At 43.6% G+C, this 20,333-nt stretch overlaps 1 protein-coding gene and 1 pseudogene across 1 annotated transcript in view; both read right to left on the bottom strand.

Annotated features, from left to right (window-relative positions):
* Positions 1–14,599, bottom strand: part of LOC133258057 (ATP-binding cassette sub-family C member 4-like) — a 395,899-nt gene extending 381,300 nt beyond the window's left edge. Inside the window, exons 1-2 of the mRNA XM_061434396.1 lie at positions 14,453–14,599; positions 14,143–14,229 (exon numbers count right to left, since the gene is read on the bottom strand). The gene's annotated coding sequence lies outside the window, so the exon portion shown is untranslated. The remainder of the gene's footprint in view (positions 1–14,142; positions 14,230–14,452) is intronic.
* Positions 14,600–19,988: 5,389 nt separating this feature from the next.
* LOC133258037 (ATP-binding cassette sub-family C member 4-like) overlaps positions 19,989–20,333 on the bottom strand; it is a 57,291-nt pseudogene continuing 56,946 nt past the window's right edge.

Below are 20,333 nucleotides of genomic sequence, written 5' to 3'. Positions count from 1 at the left end.
TCTACGTATATATTAAGGTTCTAACAACAAAACGAGGGTATCAACATTAGATAAAAAGCAACTAGGAAGGGTAACTCGCCTTGGGTCCCAACATAGTAGTTCTAGTCAGAAAGTCTCAGGTCAAACTTCATCAAAGGAGCCGTTCTGTAATGATACATTTAACCCCATGTTTGGGCTTCCCTGGTGGCTCAGAGGTTAAAGCATCTGCTTGCAATGAGGGAGACCTGGGTTCGATCCCTGGGTCAGGAAGATGCCCTGAAGAAGGAAATGACAACCCACTCCAGTATTCTTGCCTGGAGAATCCCATGGATGTAGGAGCCTGGTGGGCTACACTCCATGGGGTCGTAAAGAGTCGGACACGACTGAGCGACTTCACTTTCACTTTCTACATCACTATATAGATATATTTCTATATCACTGTATCCATACACAGTTCAGAATCCAACAAGGAAGTATAGCTTGCTTGTATCCCACAAGAGATGCCACTCTCTCTAAATTCATACCAAATTCTGGACCAAAAGTTTGCACCCCTCTCACCAACAATGATGTGTGTATATGTACATTTCACTTAGCATTTTTCAGCAGTCATGAAATTTAAGTCTTCACTTGTTAATCAAAACAGCCGTGGAGGCTATTTCTACCACACCGCTGTATGTCCTACAGGACTGTAACTATTACTCTGCTATCCTAAAACCACTGTTCTTATTTCACATTTAGAATTTCATCCTTCAGCTATCAAGCATTGCCACTCATCTCTGCCCATCAGTCTACTTGGTCAGTTTCCAGAAAACAGCCATCTCTGCTTATAACAGCACTTAGTAGATTCATTTGGGTGTTTTAATACATTTTCCTGGTTTCCTTAAAATAAATGAATAGAAGATGGATAAAATTTACATGATGATATTACCGACCATGCAATGAACACAAGATGGACAGAGCATGAAGTAGAAGAAAGGGGGTTCCTGTTCAGTCTGGTTTGGATGCTCATGGGAAGTAAGCCTATTGATTATATGTTTAACTTTGAAGGGAAACGAACAGTTTGTTTCTGTTTTTTTTTTTTTTTTTACTCCATGGACTGCCGATAGCACATTTAATCATATTTGACAAAATTTGGAAGTGACCAAGATGATAGCCAGTAAGTAAATGGAGAAATAAACTGATCTATCCAGATATGGACTATTATTCCACACTAAAAAGAAACGAGCTGTGAAGTCAGAAAACCAATAGGAGGAAACTTAAATGCTATTACCAAGTGAAGGAAGCCCATTTGATACAGCCATGTGGTGTATGTATTTCTATCTGTATGACATCGTCAATAGGCGAAACTTTGGAGACAATGGAAAGATCCATAGTTGCCAGCAGGGGGTGGTGGGGCTGAGAGATGAATACGTGGAAGACAGAGGATCCTTCTTCCTCTGGGACAAATAAAATGTTCTGTATAATACCAAAATTAGGGTAATGTCATTGTACATTTGTCCCGCCTCATAGAATGCACAACACCAAGAGTGAACCCTAATGTAAACCACGGTGTTTGGGGGACATTGACGAGTCAGTGTAGATTCACTAGAGGTAGCCGATCTCTCAGTCTGGTGGGGGACGCTGGTAATCGGTGGCTGTGGCGTGTGGGGACACGGATTAGGGGAAAACTCTGCACAGCCCCTCAAAGAAAAGAACACACAAAAGAAGGAAAAGCGAAAAAACAATCTATGAAATGCTGGTAATATATTGGTGAAGTTTATATATCCAAAATGTGAAGTGTTACATTATAGGATATGGAGAAGAAATTTTTTTAAGTCATAGACTGAGGGTCTATATTAACAAAATATCCCCCCATCAACCCTTTAGAGAATTTCATGGGCTTATACAAGATCTGATTAGAGCCATAGCTTTCTTCAACACAATCAAGAAAACTAGAGGGCCAAACTTAACCTTGCTCTTGTCAATTTTTAAAAAGAATTTATAAAACACTACCAAAATTATCCCATAATCTCCTTTCCATCCCTTGAAAATCATCCTCTGTGGGCCATTTCTCCTTCATCAAACTCTATTTCTGGGTTTATTAAATGTGACTTTCCATTGAGCTAGGAGAAACAGAAGTTGAGCTAAGAAATACACCTGTAAGATTAATTTTCAGGTTTCCCTAGTGGCACGGTGGATAGAAATCTGCTTGCCAGTGCAGAGGACACAGGTTCAATACCCAGACTGGGAAAATTGTACATGCCGACAAGCAACTAAGTCCCTGCACCACAACCACTAAGCCCTCACTCTTGAGCCCGTGAGCCACAACTGCTGAGCCTGTGTAGTGCAACAACTGAAGTCCGCATGCCTACGGCCTGTGCTGCCCAGCAAGAAAAGCAACAAGAAGAACCCCTGCAATGAGAAGCCTACACAAGGCAACAAAGAGTAGCCCCCGATGCCTGCAAGCAGAAAAGAGCCAGCACAAAGCAACAAAGGCCCACCATGGCCAAAAGTTAATGAACAAACAAAGTTTGGTTTTCAATTCGCTAGCAGTGCTTGACTATTAATATTTAGTCTCTGTTTTGGATATGCATAGATGTCTTATAGAACACTCAGGCCTTTAAAACCTGAAGAACTCTTTCTCTACATAAAGAAATTTAGGATTCTCTTTTGTTTTCCGAAAACAGACTACCCTTCATTCTGCTTAGACAGTCCACTTGCAACTGCACTCTCAGGGAAGCTGTAGGTACAAAAGTAGCAAATTGCATCTAAATGAAATGTGTGTGTCCTACCTTCACAGAGCTTACAGCGTGTACTGGGTCTGCAATTCCCATCCTTGGAGTCACGCTTTGTCCAAAGGGTTTCATTATAATGTGGACAACAGAAATGAAGTCCATTATGTCTTAATATTAACACAAAACTTGTGGAATTTTTTGCTTTTTTCTAAAATGTGTTACTGATGTACCTCCATTCTTAGAGTATGCAGAACATGACAATTGTTATTGATTATTTGGTATCCTTACCATCATAATGTATTGTGCCATTTGGAACAATATTCTAACAGCCTAATGTAGCACGGGTATAAGATTTATGGATTTACTTATTTACATTTGGTGCTGTTGTTGTTCAGTGGCTAAGTCCTTGTTTGACTCCTTGTGACCCCATGGACTGCAGCACCCCAGGCTTTCCTGTCCTTCACTATCTGCTGCATTTTGCTCAAACTCATGTCCATTGAGCAGTGACGTCATCCAACCATCTCATCCTCTGTCACCATCTTCTCCTCCTGCCCTCAATCCTTCCCAGCGTCAGGGTCTTTTCCAGTGAGTCGGCTCTTCAATCAGGTGGCCAAGGTATCAGATCTTCAGCTTCAGCATCAGTCCTCCCAGTGAATATTCAGGGTTGATTTCCTTTATGATTGACCAATTTGATCTCCTTGCAGTCCAAGGGAGTCTCACGAGTCTTCTCCAACACCACAATTGGAAAGCATCAATTCTTCAGTGTTCAGCCTTCTGTATGGTCCAAACTCAGTTAAACTAATGACTCCTGGAAAAACTATAGCTTCGACCATACAGACCTTTGTGGGCAAAGTGACATCTCTGCTTTTTAGTACACTGTCTAGGTTTCTCAATGTATATACATACACTTAATAGCAACCATTTATCCTTTAACAATTTCATGTCTGTACATTTCTCCTCTGCTTCTCTGCCAGCATTTTACTTTTTGCTACTTTTAAGATGCTCTGTAAGTTAAGAATGAATAGGATTTAAATAAGGATCTGAGGGACTCTACTAGGAATAATAAGGATGAGTTTGGACATATGATTTACGCAACTTAGATGCCGCTTCTCCTCAGCTGTCTTCTGTAAGACTGAACTTGCCCAAAGAATGACAGCTGAAGACATGAATGTTTCTGTCAGAAGGTGCTTTGGTTTGCTAATGTCTTTATACCTGTTCCTAAATGATTAGTAAAATTTCCCTCTCTTTTTAACATGAGATATTTCAAGAACGCTAAAAAGAAAATTTTTTTAAGTCCTAACTAATACTGAATACTGTGGGTTGACCAATTTGTGGTTGCTTTGGTTCAGTCGCTAAGCCACGTCTGACTCTTTGTGACCCCACAGACTGCACCACTCCAGGTCTTCTGTCCTCCATTAGCTCTGGGAGTTTGCTCAAGTTCATGGCCACTGAGTCAGTGATGGTGCCTGACCATCTCATCCTCAGCTGCTCCATTCTCCTTTGGCCTGCAACCTTTCCCAGCATCAGGGTCTGGGAAAGTGAGTTAGCTTTTCCTATCAGGTGGCCAAAGTATTAGAGCTTCAGCTTCAGCATCAGTCCTTCCAGTGAATATAAAGGGTTGATAATCTTAGGATTGACTGGTCTGACCTCCTTGCAGTCCAACAGACTGTCAAGAGTCTTCTCCAGCACCGCACTTGGAAAGCATCAGTTCTTCAGCACTCAGCCTTCCTTATGGTTCAGTTTTTATGGTAGCATGATCCACATGTGGGTTTTGAAACTTGAAATGCATTTGGGTCCAAATGAGATGTTTTGTATGTGTAAAAGACACAGTGGATTTCAAGGACACTATAAAATACTTGTTGGTCTCACTAATAATATTTTATAATTGATTACATGCTTACATAATATTATTTGGACACGAAGGTTTAAAAACATCTTCCTAATATCAATTCCACTAGTTCGTTTTTCCTTTTTAACATGGTTATTATAAAATTTAAAATTACACATGGGCTTCACCTTATAGCTCTGTGGACAGAAGGTAGGGTGGTAACTCTAAATAAGAAGCAAGTGGGAAAGGGCAGCTGGCCTTTGGCCCAAAGATGATGGTTTCGGTCCAAAAGCCTGAGGTGCCACCTCTTCAAAGGAGCTGTTCTGCAATGATACATTTAACCCCATGTTATGTATCCATAAACAGTTCAGAATCCAACAAGGAAGTATAGCTTGCTTGTATCCCACAAGAGATGCCACTCTCTCTAGATTCACACCAAATTCTGGACCAAAAGTTTGCACCCCTCTCACCAACAATGATATGTGTATATGCACATCACTTAGCATTTTTCAGCAGTCATGAAACTTAAGTCTTCACTTGTTAAAGAAAACAGCCAGGGAGGCTATTTCTACCACACCACTGTATGTCCTACAAGACTGTAACCGTTACTCTGCTATCCTGAAACCACTTTTCTTATCTCACATTTATAATTTCATCCTTCAGCTATCAAGCATTGCCACCCATCTCTGCCCATCAGTCTACTTGGTCAGTTTCCAGAAAACAGCCATCTCTGCTTACAGTGGCACTTATTGGTAGATTCATTTGGGTGTTTTAATACATTTTCCTGGTTTCCTTAAAATAAATGAATATAAAATGGATACAATTAACATGGTGATATTACTGACCATGCAATGAACACAAGATGAACAGAGCATGGAAGTAGAAGAAAGGAGGTTGCTGTTCAGTCTGGTTTGGATGCTCATGGGAAGTAAGTCTGTTGATTATATGTTTAATTTTGAAGGGAAAGAAATAGTTTCTTTTTAGTTAATGGAATACCTATAGTACATTTAAATAAGATTAAATAATAACTAAATATTATTGTAGTTCCTTAGTACGTCGTGTCCAGCTCTTTTGTGACTCCATGAACTTCAAACTGCCAGCCTCCTCTGTCCATGGGATTTTTAAGGCAAGGATACTGGAGTGGGTTGCCATTTCATTCCCCAACATTTAATCATATTTCACAGTATTTGGAATTCACCAAGTGATCTTCAATAAATGAAAGGAGAAATAAATTGGTCCATCCAGATATGGACTATTATTCAGCACTAAAAAGTAATGAGCTACCAAGTTAGGACACCACGTGCAAGAAACTTAAACACTTATCACTAAGGGAAAGAAGCCACTCTGAGAAGGCTACATAGTGTGTAGCCTCACTACATTATATCGTCACACAGGCAAAACCGTGAGGACAATGAAAAGATAAATAGTTGCTAGCAGGTGGTGGAAAGGGTGAGGGATGAATAAGTGGAGCACAGAGGATTTTTAAGGAGAAAGAAAATACTATATATGATACCAAAATGATGGAAATGTCATTGTACATTTGTCCAACCTCATAAAATGTACAACACCAAGAGTGAACCCTAAGGTAAACCATGGAGCTTGGTGGACATGATGTGTCAGTGTAGATTCATTAGATGTTGCCAACATATCACTCTGGCAGGGAATGCTGGTAATTGGCGGATGTGGAGCATGGGGATATTAATTAGGGCAAATCTCTGTACATGCCCTTCAAAAAACAAAGAGGAAGGAAGGAAGGAAAAGGGAGAAAAAATCTATGAAATTCTGATAACATATTAGTGAATTTTATATATCCAAAATATGGAATGTTACAAAACAGGAAATGGAGACAGGTTTTTTTTAAGTTATAGACTGAGGGTCTATATTAACAAAGTATCCCCCTATCGACCCCTTAGAGAACTTCACAGGTTTATACACCATCTAATTGATGTTCAAGCTGGTTTTAGAAAAGGCAGAGGAACCAGAGATCAAACTGCCAAAATCTGGTGGATCATGGAAAAAGCAAGAGAGTTCCAGAAAAACATCTGTTTCTGCTTTATTGACTATGCCAAAGCCTTTGACTGTGTGGATCACAATCAACTGTGGAAAATTCTGAAAGAAATGGGAATACCAGACCACCTGACCTGCCTCTTGAGAAACCTATATGCAGGTCAGGAAGCAACAGTTAGAACTGGACATGGAACAACAGACTGGTTCCAAATAGGAAAAGGAGTACATCAAGGCTGTATATTGTCACCCTGCTTATTTAACTTCTATGCAGAGTACATCATGAGAAACGCTGGGCTGGAAGAAGCACAAGCTGGAATCAAGATTGCTGGGAAAAATATCAGTAACCTCAGATAAGCAGATGACACCACCCTTATGGCAGAAAGTAAAGAGGAAATAAAAAGCCTCTTGATGAAAGTGAAAGTGGAGACTGAAAAAGTTGGCTTAAATCTCAACATTCAGAAAACTAAGATCATGGCATCTGATCCAATCACTTCATGGGAAATAGATGGGGAAACAGTGGAAACAGTGTTAGACTTTATTTTTCTGGGCTCCAAAATCACTGCAGATGGTGACTGCAGCCATGAAATTAAAAGACGCTTACTCCTTGGAAGAAAAGTTATGACCAATCTAGATAGCATATTCAAAAGCAGAGACATTACTTTGCCAACAAAGGTCCATCTAGTCAAGGCTATGGTTTTTCCAGTGGTCGTGTATGGATGTGAGAGTTGCTGAGAGCCGAAGAACTGATGCTTTTGAACTGTGGTGTTGGAGAAGACTCTTGAGAGTCCCTTGGACTGCAAGGAGATCCAACCAGTCCATCCCAAAGGAGATCAGTCCTGGGTGTTCATTGGAAGGACTGATGTTAAAGCTGAAACTCCAATACTTTGGCCACCTGATGCGAAGAACTAACTCATTTGAAAAGACCCTGATGCTGGGAAAGATTGAGCGCAGGAGAAAAAAGGGAATACAGAGGATGAGATGGCTGGATGACATCACCAACTTGATGGACATGGGTTTGGGTAGACTCCAGGAGTTGGTGATGGACAGGGAGGCCTGGCGTGCTGCAGCTCATGGGGTCGCAAAGAGTCAGACATGACTGTGCGACTAAACTGAACTGAAAAAATTCTAAAAAGTAGTCCAGTGAAGGAGGCACCAACAGCTGTTTTCCAAGTTTTTAGGGTAAAGATTTCCAAGTCATGACATAGAAATTACTGAGCAGCTACCAGTTGTTTGACTGTTATTCCTATATAAAGGCTGTATTAATCCTATAATCCCACATATAATCCTATATAAGGGCTGGTCCCTGACAGCTCAGCTGGTAAAGAATCTGCCTGCAATGCAGGTGACCCTAGTTCGATTCCTGGGTTGGGGAGATATGCTGGAGAAGGGATAGACTACCCACTACAATATTGCTTGGATTCCCCTGTGGCTCAGCTGCTAAAGAATCCACCTGCAATGCAAGAGACCTGGATTTGATCCCTGGGGTGGGAAGATCCTTTGGAGAAGGGAAAGGCCACCCACTTCAGTATTCTGGTCTGGAGAATTCCATGGACTGTATAGTCCATGAAGTCACAAAGTTGGACATGACTGAGCGATTTTCACTTTTCTGGGGAGACACGGGAGCCCTGAGACTGTCTAGAGAAACATCCTGGAAGAAGACACAGCAAGTGCAGGGGTCCTGAAACAGAACACGCTGGGCTAAAGCACCTTCCTGCATTCACAGCTTGGGGGCAGATGGCTGCTACTGCTGCTGCTTCTAAGTCACTTCAGTCATGTCCGACTCTGTGCAACCCCATAGATGGCAGCCCACCAGGCTCCACCATCCCTGGGATTCTCCAGTCAAGAACATTGGAGTGGGTTGCCATTTCCTTCTCCAATGGGTGAAAGTGAAAAGTGAAAGTGAAGTCGCTCAGTAGTGTCCGACTCTTCTTGACCCCATGGACTGCAGCCCACCAGGCTCCTCCATCCATGGGATTCTCCAGGCAAGAGCACTGGAGTGGGGTGCCAGTGGGGGGGACTCATAAATGGTCAAGTGCACCCACAGAGGGCATGGGCGCCCCCTGGAGGAGCGGGAGGGAACGGCAGGGCCACCTTCCTTCTGGATCCTGCGCACTGCTCCTGGCTCTGGGACAGAGGAACCAGTGTGCACAGACAGATGGGGTGAGAAAGGACCCCACAGAGCCTGCACAGCCAGACACAGAGTGGGGGTGGAGCCGGAAAGGCTGAGGGGGGCAGACGGCAAGGAAGCCTGTTCTCTGTCTGAGGACCTGGAGCTGCTCCCTAAATGTGAAGAGGGGTCTAAGAAGGGCTGGAGCAGGAGAGTGAGCTGTGTAGACAACAGCATGGGAGTCTGATCAGGACAGACCCAAAGACTTGATAATGCAGGAGGCGGGGGTCTGGGATTTGGGGCTGAACCAGGACAGGATCCACAGCTGGACACAGGTGAGACAGCATCAGTTCACCCAAGGCCCCTAACCTTGTGTGGGTGACAGAACCCATTTAGTATTCACAGCATAAATTGTAAAACTCACAACCTTAATGACCTTCCTTCATGACTGAAGGAATCTGTTCATTGTAAGTAGAAGTGTGATTCGTTCACATTTAATACAGAACCCTTCACATGACTAACCTTCCACGTGACCACCATCTCTCACAGCATATTGTTCCATCCAATTCTCTAGCTTGAGAACACTCTCCAGTTGCTGCTGAGTGATTTCCTAAATTTCTTTCATACTCCCTGCTTTTGCTTTAAATCACCCTAGAGAATGTGGTTCTGATTAGCAAACAACTGTCTTAAGCCTGTTTCTCTCAAGTATATATCCAAAGTGGTACACTCAAAATATTTGAGAGGATTTTGTAAATATCTCCTCTGTTCAAAAAATAACTCAGGACAACTTCTGTGATCAGCACACTGTACTTCACACCAATTGCCTTCCCCTGTGACATGGATGCAACAGCCAGTAGGATCTGTTCCTGCCCTGATGGGGAACTTGTGCAGATGCTCACAAGATGGGATGACACACATTTGTGAGTTCAAGGTAGGGTCCTGGGAATAAAGATGCTGAGATACGCACGATGCCAGGAGGGTGGGGTTAGGGAATCACTGTCACAGCACTAGCTCCTGTCACTGAACTCATGACAAGACACAGGCACTTCTCTAATGAAAAATTCATCAAGTCATGAAAAGGAGAAGGTGGGAGGACAGATCAGAGAACTGGAGGCCACACCATGTGTCATCTGCCCTGTTCTCTCATGTTCTCAAAGATTCAGTGCTACTATGCAGGTTTGTGTAAGTGTTACAATGTATATAACACGAAATTTACCATTTTAACAATTTTAAGCATACAGCCCAGTGGCACTAAGTACATTCACATAGTTGTGCAGCCATCACCACCATCCATCTCCACGACTCTTTCATCACCCCAACACTCAGCACATTTTACAGCCGGGCAGGTCCCACCAAAGACTAATGACCCCAGTGAACGTGGAATCCCAGCTCCTCGTGTCCAGAGCTCAGAGCTCCTCACACGTCTCCCTCTCACACACTGGACTCTGCTGAAATCTCTTCACTTGGCTATTTCTCAGATTCACTTGACACTTTAACCATCAGTTCCTTAGAATTTGATGACAGGAACTTTAAAGAATTAATCATTACCCTTAATCATACTGGACCTAATCTAATCTGACTGGTGTGTTTAGATGAAGCAGAGACTAAGACACAAGGACAGAGACACAGGACTGCAAATCAATGACATGGGAACACACCCTCCCACCATGCACAAAAATAAACTCAAAATGGCTTAACGACTTAATCGTAAGACTGTCACCATAAAACTGCTAGAAGAGATTAGAGGCAAACATTCTCTGACATAAATTATACCAATGTTTCCTTAGGTCACTCTCCTAAGGCAATAGAAATATAAGCAAAAATATACAAAAAGGGCTTTCCTGGTGGCTCACTGGTAAAGAACCCATGTGCCAATGCAGGAGACATGGTTTCGATCCCTGGTCCAGGAGGGTCCCACATACCACGGAGCAACTCAGTCCATGGACCACAACTACCGGGTCTGTGCTCTGGGGTCCAGGAGCCTCAACTACTGAGCCCACACACCCTAGAGCCGGTGCTCTGCTCAAGAGGAGCCACTGAAATGAGAAGCCCACACTGCAACTAGAGAGAAGCCCCTGCTCATCACAACTAGAGAGAAAGCCCCACCAACAAAGAGCCAGCACAGCCATAAACAAATAATTATTTTTAATTAAAAAAAAAGTAAACAAATAGGACCTAATCAAACTTACAAGCTTTTGCACAGTAAAGGAAACCATAAACACAATGAAGAGACAACTTACAGAATGGGAAAAAAATACTACAAGTGACGTGACCAACAAGGGCTTAATTTCCAAAATATACAAACAGCTCATACAACTCAACAACAACAAAAAATCCAATCAAAAAATAGGCAGAACTAAATAAACATTTCTCCAAAGGACAGACACAGATGGCCAAAAGAAGCTCACCATTGTGAATTATTGGAGAAATGCAAATCAAAACTACAATCTGGTATCACCTCACACTAGTGAGAATGGCCAGCATTAAAATAACAGTGGCTGAGGGGGAATGGAGTAAAGAGAACCAGTCTACACTGCTGGTGGGATTATCAGTTGTTGCAGGCATTATGGAAAACAGTATGGAGATTCCTCAGAAAACTAAAAACAGAATTATCTTATAATCCAGTAATCCCATTTCTGGGCATATATCTGGGGGAAACTATAAATCAAAAAGACACACGCAACCCTATGTTCATAGCAAACCTATTCACAATAGCCAAAACACGGAAACAACCTAAATGTCCATAGACAAATGAATGGGTAAAGAAGATATGATACATATAGATGATGCAATACTACTCAGCCATAAAATAAAAAGAAAGAAAGAATACCATTTGCAGAAATGTGGATGGACCTAGACTTTATCATACTAAGTGAAGTAAGTCAGAAAGAGAAAGATATCACGTATCACTTATATGTGGAATCTAAAAAATGGCAAAAATGAACCTATCTACAAAACAGAAACAGACTCACAGACAGTGAACAGATTTGGGATTGCATGGATGGAGGGGGTGTGGGGGAGAGATGGACTGGGAATTTGGGGTTAGCAGATGCGAACTATTATGTGTATAATGGACAGACAACACCGTCCTATGGTATAGTGCAGAGAACTGTATTCAGGATATTCAATATCCTGAGATAAACCATAACAGAAAAGACTATTAAAAAGAATGTATAGCTGTGTATAACTGAGCCATTTTGCTGTACAATATTGTAACACAATATTGTAAATTAACCATATTTCAATAAAAACTTTTTTATAAGAAAGGACAGAGACACAGGGGTGCTCAAGGACAGAGGGGAGACCGCGTGAGGACACCGCGCGGTGGCCACCGCCAGCGGGTGAGAAGGCATGCTCAGCAGAGACCAAAGCTGCCCACGCGCTGAACTCCCAGCCTCGACAACCATGAGAGAATCAATTTCTGTTCTCTAAGCACCTCCATCTGTGACAGTTTGCTATAGACTGAATGCTTTTGTCCTCAAAATTCATGCATTAAAACCTAATCCTCACTGTGTTGGTATTAGGAGGTGGGGCCATCAGGAGGTGATTGGGTCATGAGGGTGGAGCCTCCATGAAAGGGATTAGTGTCCTGATAAAAGGAACCACAGGGCTCCCTCACCCTTCCAGCACAAGAGGACACTGGAATCAGACCCTCATCAGATGCTGAATCTGCCAGCACCCTGACTTGGACTTTCTCAGCCTCCAGAACCGAGATAGATAAACTTCCATTATTTCTAAGCCACCCAGCTCTGGTTCCTGTGAGAGCAGCCTGGATGGACACAGTCCTAGAAACTAATACACGACCTGACAACGAGAATTCCCAAACAGCTTCTCTCTACCGAACACCCCGCCTCCTCCAGGCGAGGATATGCCTGTTGTCCTCCTCACAGCCCTGCTTCCTCCTCCCTCCACACCTGAGCTTCTCCTCTTCCTTCAGCAAAGGACTGGGTCCTCTTCTCAGCCTCCACATATCTGCCCAGCCCGCAGGCCCCAGGGCACTGCCCGCCCAGCCCCGGGCACAGGGAACCTTCCAACTTCAGTGAAACCCTCCAGCTGCCACTTCCGCTTCCACTTAGTACTTCCTACCCTGTATGGAAACTCTCTAAACCGTGACTCTGCTGAGCTTTCCCAGGCATCTGTCTTAACCAGCTCCATGTAGAGACAGGTTCCTCAAAGGCAGGAATGAGAGCTGGGCATCCTAGTCTCCCTTATTCTGCCCAGTGTGGTCCTTCCCCTCTCCTGGCTCACCGTCCTCCTTGTAAACTAAGAGGCTTTGTGTAGGAACATCTGTAAGGGCATCGATCTCAGTGTATACAGCAGGACATTAATAAGTGCAGCTGGAAAGCTCGTTGGCTTTACAAGGTGAACAACAGCAAGGGAACTAACTGTGGGGTGGATGTGGAGGCTGTTTCAGAAAAAGCGAATTCATGAGGCTTACAAAGAGGCCAGTCTAGACTCCACCAGAGGCCTCAGTCAGCGTGTGTTAGGACAGAAAAGCATCAGAGCTCTTCTCCTTCAGGAGTTCTGTGGCCAAGAAAGAGCCACTGACAACAAATTCCAGAAATAAAGTGAGTCAGGACTTCAACCAAGATACCGAGTTTCAAATTCAAGGTAAACCTACACAAGGGTCTAACTATTAATTCTAGTAAGAATCCATGAAGCAATGTAAAACAACTGAGTTATACTCAGATGTGAAATAAATCATTTGTAAATTTTAGTCTTTATTAAGTATTTCCAAAGCAACAGATTAATTAATAAGCAAAAACCAATAGTCTTTCCATGGAAGTCCTATGTTGGTACTGAAAACTTCACTTCTAATGTGCCTTCAGGAGAAGGTAATGGCACTCCACTCCAGTACTCTTGCCTGGAAAATCCCATGAACGGAGGAGCCTGGTGGGCTGCAGTCCATGGGGTTGCTAAGAGTCAGACACGATTGAGCAACTTCACTTTCACTTTTCACTTTCATGCACTGGAGAAGGAAATGGCAACCCACTCCGGTGTTCTTGCCTGGAGAATTCCAGGGATGGGAGAGCCTGATGGGCTGTCATCTATGGGGTCACACAGAGTCGGACACGAGTCAAGTGACTTAGCAGAAGCTGCAGCAATGTGCCTTCAACACACAATGGAGGAAAAAGGACTGGCATCCAGTTACCAGGTTACCAAGTCCTACTCTCCAATTTAAAATTTTTACATTGCCCTGCTTATCCCTGGGGTCTGGATCCATCAACTGCAAGTCATGGGGGAATCTGCCATCTATCCCTCTCTCCCTAAAGCATGGACCCCACTCTCCTCCACACACTGGAAGCACCTGCTGTATTTTCCTCTCCTGACCTCATCATGATGTAAGATTTCTCTATGATGATTCTTCTGTGGAGGGAAGAGAAGGGAGGGAGGAACACCAGAGCAGAGGGAGTTGAGTCTCGCACAAAGGCTTTCCTGAGCTCCCTTTCCTGATCCCTTCAGGGTTCCTGGAAAGAAAAAATGATATAAAACACATGCAAACTCACTGTTAGAACAAGTGCCTGCTGACTTCTGCGTCCACTGAGCTGAGCGGATTGTCCAGGAGGTAGATGTCTGCATCCTGATACATGGCTCTAGAAAATGTGGAGAGACGTCAGGAAAGGACACTTCACACTCCCTGGGTCTCATCTCTGAATCATGATGGTGTCCAACAACACCAGGTTCCTTCTACAAGCCCAGGGAAAGGGCCAAGACCTTGCTTCACACAGGCCCACCCAGTGAGCAGGGTCTGCGTGCTCATGTCCACTAGGAGCCGCAGAGGAAGAGGGGCAGGATGGCAACTGAAACCCCATTTACCTGGTGAGGCTGACAGGGCTTTCTGTCCTTCACTCAGTGGGGTTCCTCCATCTCCTGCCACAGTTAGATCTCTTTCCTTCAAATTCTGAAAATCCTGTGTGGAGATAGAAAACGGAAAAAAGAAAAATGTTTAAAATGTGTCCTCCTGCCATCCTAACCTTTTAGCATCAGTTCTTCATACAAGTGTTTAATCAACAGCAATGTGCTTATTTCATAGTGACTAAATTGGAACCAGGAAAATTAAACTCTCAGGGCTTTTCACTTTTTTCATTCTGTATTTTTTCAAAGCATTTATGCATTTTACCACTTTAACACATATTTATTGAGGATTGACTATACACCAGGCACCATTCTGGGCACAATGAATTCTGCCACGAGGAAACGGAGCTCTTAGAATTTCTTTCCGTGCTGGGAGATAGGTGATATGGAAAATTAACCTGAGCACAAGGACTGAGGACAAGAAGGAAAAGGAAGCCGGCTCAGGGGGATGGAGAGTGAAGGAGGGAAGTGAGTCCACACTGGGGTGTGAGGGCTCTGCTCAGAGAGGGTGTGAGCAGATCTGGAGGTGGGGAGGGGCTCAGGCAGACCTGGAGAGGCTGGTCCTCACAGAGGGAGGGGCGAGTGCAGGGGCTATGGGGAGATGCCCAAGGGGTTCAGGACAAGGAGGCAGGAGAGCAGAGTGAGAATGAGGGGGTGAGGGTGAAGACAGAGCAGGAGGAGCCTGGGGGCACTCCAGTAAGAGGAGGAGGGGGTGGGGAGGACTGACATGGTCTGAGGTTTACAAGGAAACTCCTGTGCTTTGCAGAAACCAGGCAGTAAGTGGGGAAGGGTAAAGTGAGGACATTACTGGAATAAGCTAGAAAACAGTGGGAATGGAGAGACGGGGTTACACTCCAGACACATTTGGAAGGCAGAGTTGTAAGACCTGCGGATAGGATGGGTGTGGGCTGTAAAGAGAAGAGGAGACTGTGGTGTCTGGAGTGAAGAAGGGGAAGGACAGGGTCTCCATTTACTGAGCGGGGGAAGATGGTGGAGGCAGGTTTAGGAGACATCACTTGTGGACAAGCTGAGATGAGCTCTCGGTGACATCACGGTGCAGCTGAACATGCAGGTGCAAAGGTCTGTGCTAGAGACACAGGTGTGAGAGCTGGAAGCCCAAGAGGTGAAGGCACAGGACTTGTTTTATCTCAAGTTACCAGTTTTCCTGATCTTGGTCTCTGCTTCTCACTTTCAGAGAAGGGATAACACCTCACCAATGTCTTCACAGTGATAATTAAGGCAATTCATAGAGTGACAGACAAGGTCTGTAGAGAAATGGGAGCAGAAAGAGCAGGCTGGGCAGGAAAACCAAAAGGAAAGAAACAACGTGCTTGAGGGACACCAAGCAGACCAGCTGGACTAAGTAGATGCTTGTCTGTGAAAGCAGGAAAAACTCAAAAGTTAAGAAGGATATGAAGCTTTGACTTGAGGATCTGGGAATCTACCATAAGCTATATTTGAATATTATTTAAGAAGTAAATGGACAAATCAGTCTATTTTCCCCAGAGTATCTAGGGAAATTAAAAAAACAATGACAACAATATCCCCCAATAACAAGATAACTATCAGGTTTTGTTACACAATTATTATGTTAGAAATCTTTGAATTATCTACTAAACCCCTCAGGCATCAACCTAAGATACACAGAAGTACCTTTCTGCAGATGACGCCCTCACTCTCTGTTTCTACGTTAGCAAATTTGGGGAGAAAACGGGTAGCACACTGGAGTCTGCATGAGAAACAAGTCCTTTGATCTCCCTAAGTCTCACATTCCTCTTCTACAGAATGTGCTACAAAAACAAGAGTCACTAAACTCAAAAGTGAGGACACCCTCTATAAATGGAAAAAGGACTGGAATTGATTGTAACTTGCTACTGGTGGCTGATGCCTATTTTCCCATCAAACCAACAGTGGGACCACATTCACAGTGTGGGTCATAACATGCAAAGCACATGACCATAAAGAGAAGAAAGAGTGTCCATCGTAACCCTCCCTCCCTGACAGGCACACAGACACACAGGGTCCCTGCTCACTCAAAGCTTAAGTAGGTTATATCCAATGAAAGGCAGCAACTGATCTGTCATGAAAATTCATCATTCTTTCATCATCTTTCATTGTTGAGTTCAGAAGTTATTACCATCTCTTGATTTGGTTTTCATGAACAACAATGAGCCACTTTAAACAGGTTCCCAGCCCTACATACACACATACACACACACACATATATTGGCCTCTGTTTCACACATATATTGGCCTCTGTTTCACTGTTGAAGTCCTTGAAAACTGCTCCACTTAACTTGAGGAGCCTGATAGGCTGCAGTCCATGGGGTCGTGAAGAGTCGGACATGACTGAGCGACTTCACTTTCACTTTTCACTTTCCTGCATTGGAGAAGGAAATGGCAACCCACTCCAGTGTTCTTGCCTGGAGAATCCCAGGGACGGGGGAGCCTGGTGGGCTGCCGTCTATGGGGTCGCACAGAGTCAGACACGACTGAAGTGACTTAGCAGCAGTAGCTTTTATGCTTTGATTCTACATTGTTTCATTTTGCTTAACAAAATAGTAACACGTCATAGCACAGCAACCTTAACCATGTTCTAGAAAAAGCACCTAAATCCACACATTCACTTAGCACAGTTAGGGCACAAGAAACAGGCTCTCTCTGAGTTTGGTAGCAAGACTGTGACTGTGTTGTTGACTCTGAACATTATTTATGGACCAGCCCCAAATGGGAAAACCATTTCACAGGATTTGCAACAAAATCCAAGTCAGGCTAAATTCCTAGCCACCATTTTCCAATTAGGTTAAAGGGAAAAGCCTGACTTGAGTATAGACTACAATTCCCCAACTGACAGGTATTCTTATTCACGTTATTTTCCTTTAAGTTTCCCCAATTCTCACTGGACAGAAGACACACACACTAGAGGCAAACTAGGAAATGGCAAAGCAGATCTGATGCCATCCATCCAGAAGCACATCAAGGGCCCTTCAGTGATGGTGGAGACTTACAGTAGAAGCACCACGGAGCAGACTGCTGAAATGGTAAATGTGGGTCCGGACGTGAGGCCCAGGCAGAGGAGGGCTGGACTCTAGAGTCAAGCAGCAGGAGCCCTGCTTCCTTCACAGCTTTTCTTCCATATGGAATCACCCCTCCTCTCACAGCCTGTCAATATCCTGCCCATTTTCCCAGGCTCATCCCAAGTGTACTCTCGCATGAAACCATCTTGGACTCATCTCTACCTGCTGGGTTCCTAAGGCTCTGTTTACATCTCTCATCTCTCATGAAAGACCATCTTATTCTGCTCCATCATTTGTACACATGTACATGGCTTCTCTCAGGTCATGGGGGGTAAGATCTGTGCACCAAGCTCTGTGCTGGACCCTGATGCTGATTATCTCTAATCCTCACAACAAGCTCACAGGAAGCACTGGCCCCATTTCACAGATGAGGAAACTGAGACTAAGTGAGGTCGTATCACTGGTCTGAGGATGGTCAGCTGTTAAACAGAAGAGCTGGAATCTGAACCAGATCATGTCCTTTTGAACCACTTCATAGCCTATTGTTCTTTCACATCACATGGCCCAGGGGGTGACCAAAGATTATATCTGAAATGAAGGCAACACTAAAATAACTCAAGTCTCGAAGGCCTCTATACCTAGACACAGAAGGATCTTATTATCTATGATTGTCAAGGCAACCTGAAAAGAAAATGTCCAAGTCACCAGGAATGTGTAAATATGAAAGTATAAACTTACAGGCGTCCAAGAGGGCTTTGTAAGGTCAAGCAATATATACGGGAAAATATCAAACCAGAATTTATCAACATGATACCTGTAACTAGGTAATGCCTAAAACTTTTTAAAATCCTTAAAAGATTTTTTTAAACTTGTTTTAAAAAATTAAGTTTTTAAAAGTGGTTAATGATAATATAAAATGTTACATACTATATTGCTTATGGTAACAGAATATGTTTATTGATGATTTATGTGGCATCTGGCCCCATTCAGTTCAATTCAGTCACTCAGTCATGTCTGACTCTCTGTGACCCCATAACACGCCAGGCCCCCCTGTCCATCACCAACTCCCGGGGTTCACCCAAACTCATGTCCATCAGGTCGGTGATGCCATCCAGCTACCTCATCCTCTGTCGTCCCCTTCTCCTCCTGCCCCCAATCCCTCCCAGCATTAGAGTCTTTTCCAATGAATCAACTCTTCACATGAGGTGGCCAAAGTATTGGAGTTTCAGCTTTAGCATCAGTCCTTCCAATGAACACCCAGGACTGATCTCCTTTAGAATGGACTGTTTTGATCTCCTTGCAGTCCAAGGGACTCTCAAGAGTCTTCAACACCACAGTTCAAAAGCATCAATTCTTCAGCACTCAGCTATCTTCACAGTTACTTCCTGGCAAACAGATGGGGAAAAGGTAGAAATGGTGACAGATTTTATTTTCCTGGGCTCAGAAATCACAGCAGACAGTGACTGCAGCCATGAAATTAAAAGATGCTTGCTCCTTGGAAGAAAAGCTGTGACAAACCTAAACAGTATATTAAAAAGCAGAGACATCACTTTGCCAACAAAGGTCCATATAGTCAAAGCTATGGTTTTTCCATTAGTCACGTATGGATGTGAGAATTGGACCATAAAGAAGGCAGAGTGCCAAAGAACTGATACTTTTGAATTGTGGTGCTGGAGAAGACTCTTGAGAGTCCCGTGGACTGCAAGGAGATCAAACCAGTGCATACTTAAAGGAAATCAACCCTAAATGTTCATTGGAAGGACTGATGCTAAAGCTGAATTTCCAATACTTTGGCTAACTGATACAAGTGCCAACTCATTGAAAAAGACCCTGACACTGGGAAAGATTGAGGGCAGGAGGAGAAGGGGACAACAGAGGATTAGATGGTTCAATGGCATCACCAACTCGATGGACATGAGTTTGAGCAAGCTCCAGTAGATGGTGAAGGATAGGGAGGCCTGGCCTGCTGCAGTCCATGGAGTCGAAAAGAGCTGGACAGGACTTTGTGACTGAACAACAACAATGAAATGCTTACAGATGAACTTATCTGAGATCTAGGATCTGCTTTGGAATACTGGGGGATGGGGCGGGGTGTTGGGTGGAGGGGTGGCACAGGGCAGGGGTAAAGACCCAGCAAGACTGGCCACCAGCTGACCCCGGCTGAACCTGGGGGTGCAAACATGAGGGTTCATTACATGGCACTCTCTATTCTTCAAAATTTTGTTAACTGTCCATTAAAAAAAGAATCTAAAAGTGAATGATACTTCACCAAATGAAACAAAGGCATTCTATGACCATCATTATCCCACCAGAATTAAAACAGCAACATATATGACTTCATACTTACCCAGAAGTCCAGCATAAAGCAACAAATAAGACCTTTCAGATTCAAAAAAAAAAGAACTTTTAACAAACCTTAGAGCTTAAATCAATGTTATCATTATTTGAAATTCGACTACATGCAACTCAAGAGTCATTACTCACTCTTCCAAAGCACAAGCCTTTATTACTTCTTCATATTGTTCTTTTTCATATTTCTTCCCAAATAAAATGTTACTCTTCACAGTTCCTGGAAACACCCAGGGCTGCTGAGAAACATATGCGATGCAATCCTCCCGAGCACGCTGACCTTCCCCTGGCTTGGGGGCAGCTCCCCTAAGCACAGCTCTTAACAGTGACGACTGCAACAGACGGAAACACACACAGGTGAACAGGGTGCATTTAGAATGGAACACGACCCACAGCAGAGCCAACACCACCCTGGTGCTTGATACACTATATCAGAAGACTATAAAGTACAGCTTTGGATACTGCAGGGAAAAAAA

Source organism: Bos javanicus, chromosome 12 (genome assembly GCF_032452875.1).
Source record: "Bos javanicus breed banteng chromosome 12, ARS-OSU_banteng_1.0, whole genome shotgun sequence".
Classification (NCBI taxonomy): domain Eukaryota; kingdom Metazoa; phylum Chordata; class Mammalia; order Artiodactyla; family Bovidae; genus Bos; species Bos javanicus.
This window is presented reverse-complemented; position numbering and strand designations above follow the sequence as displayed.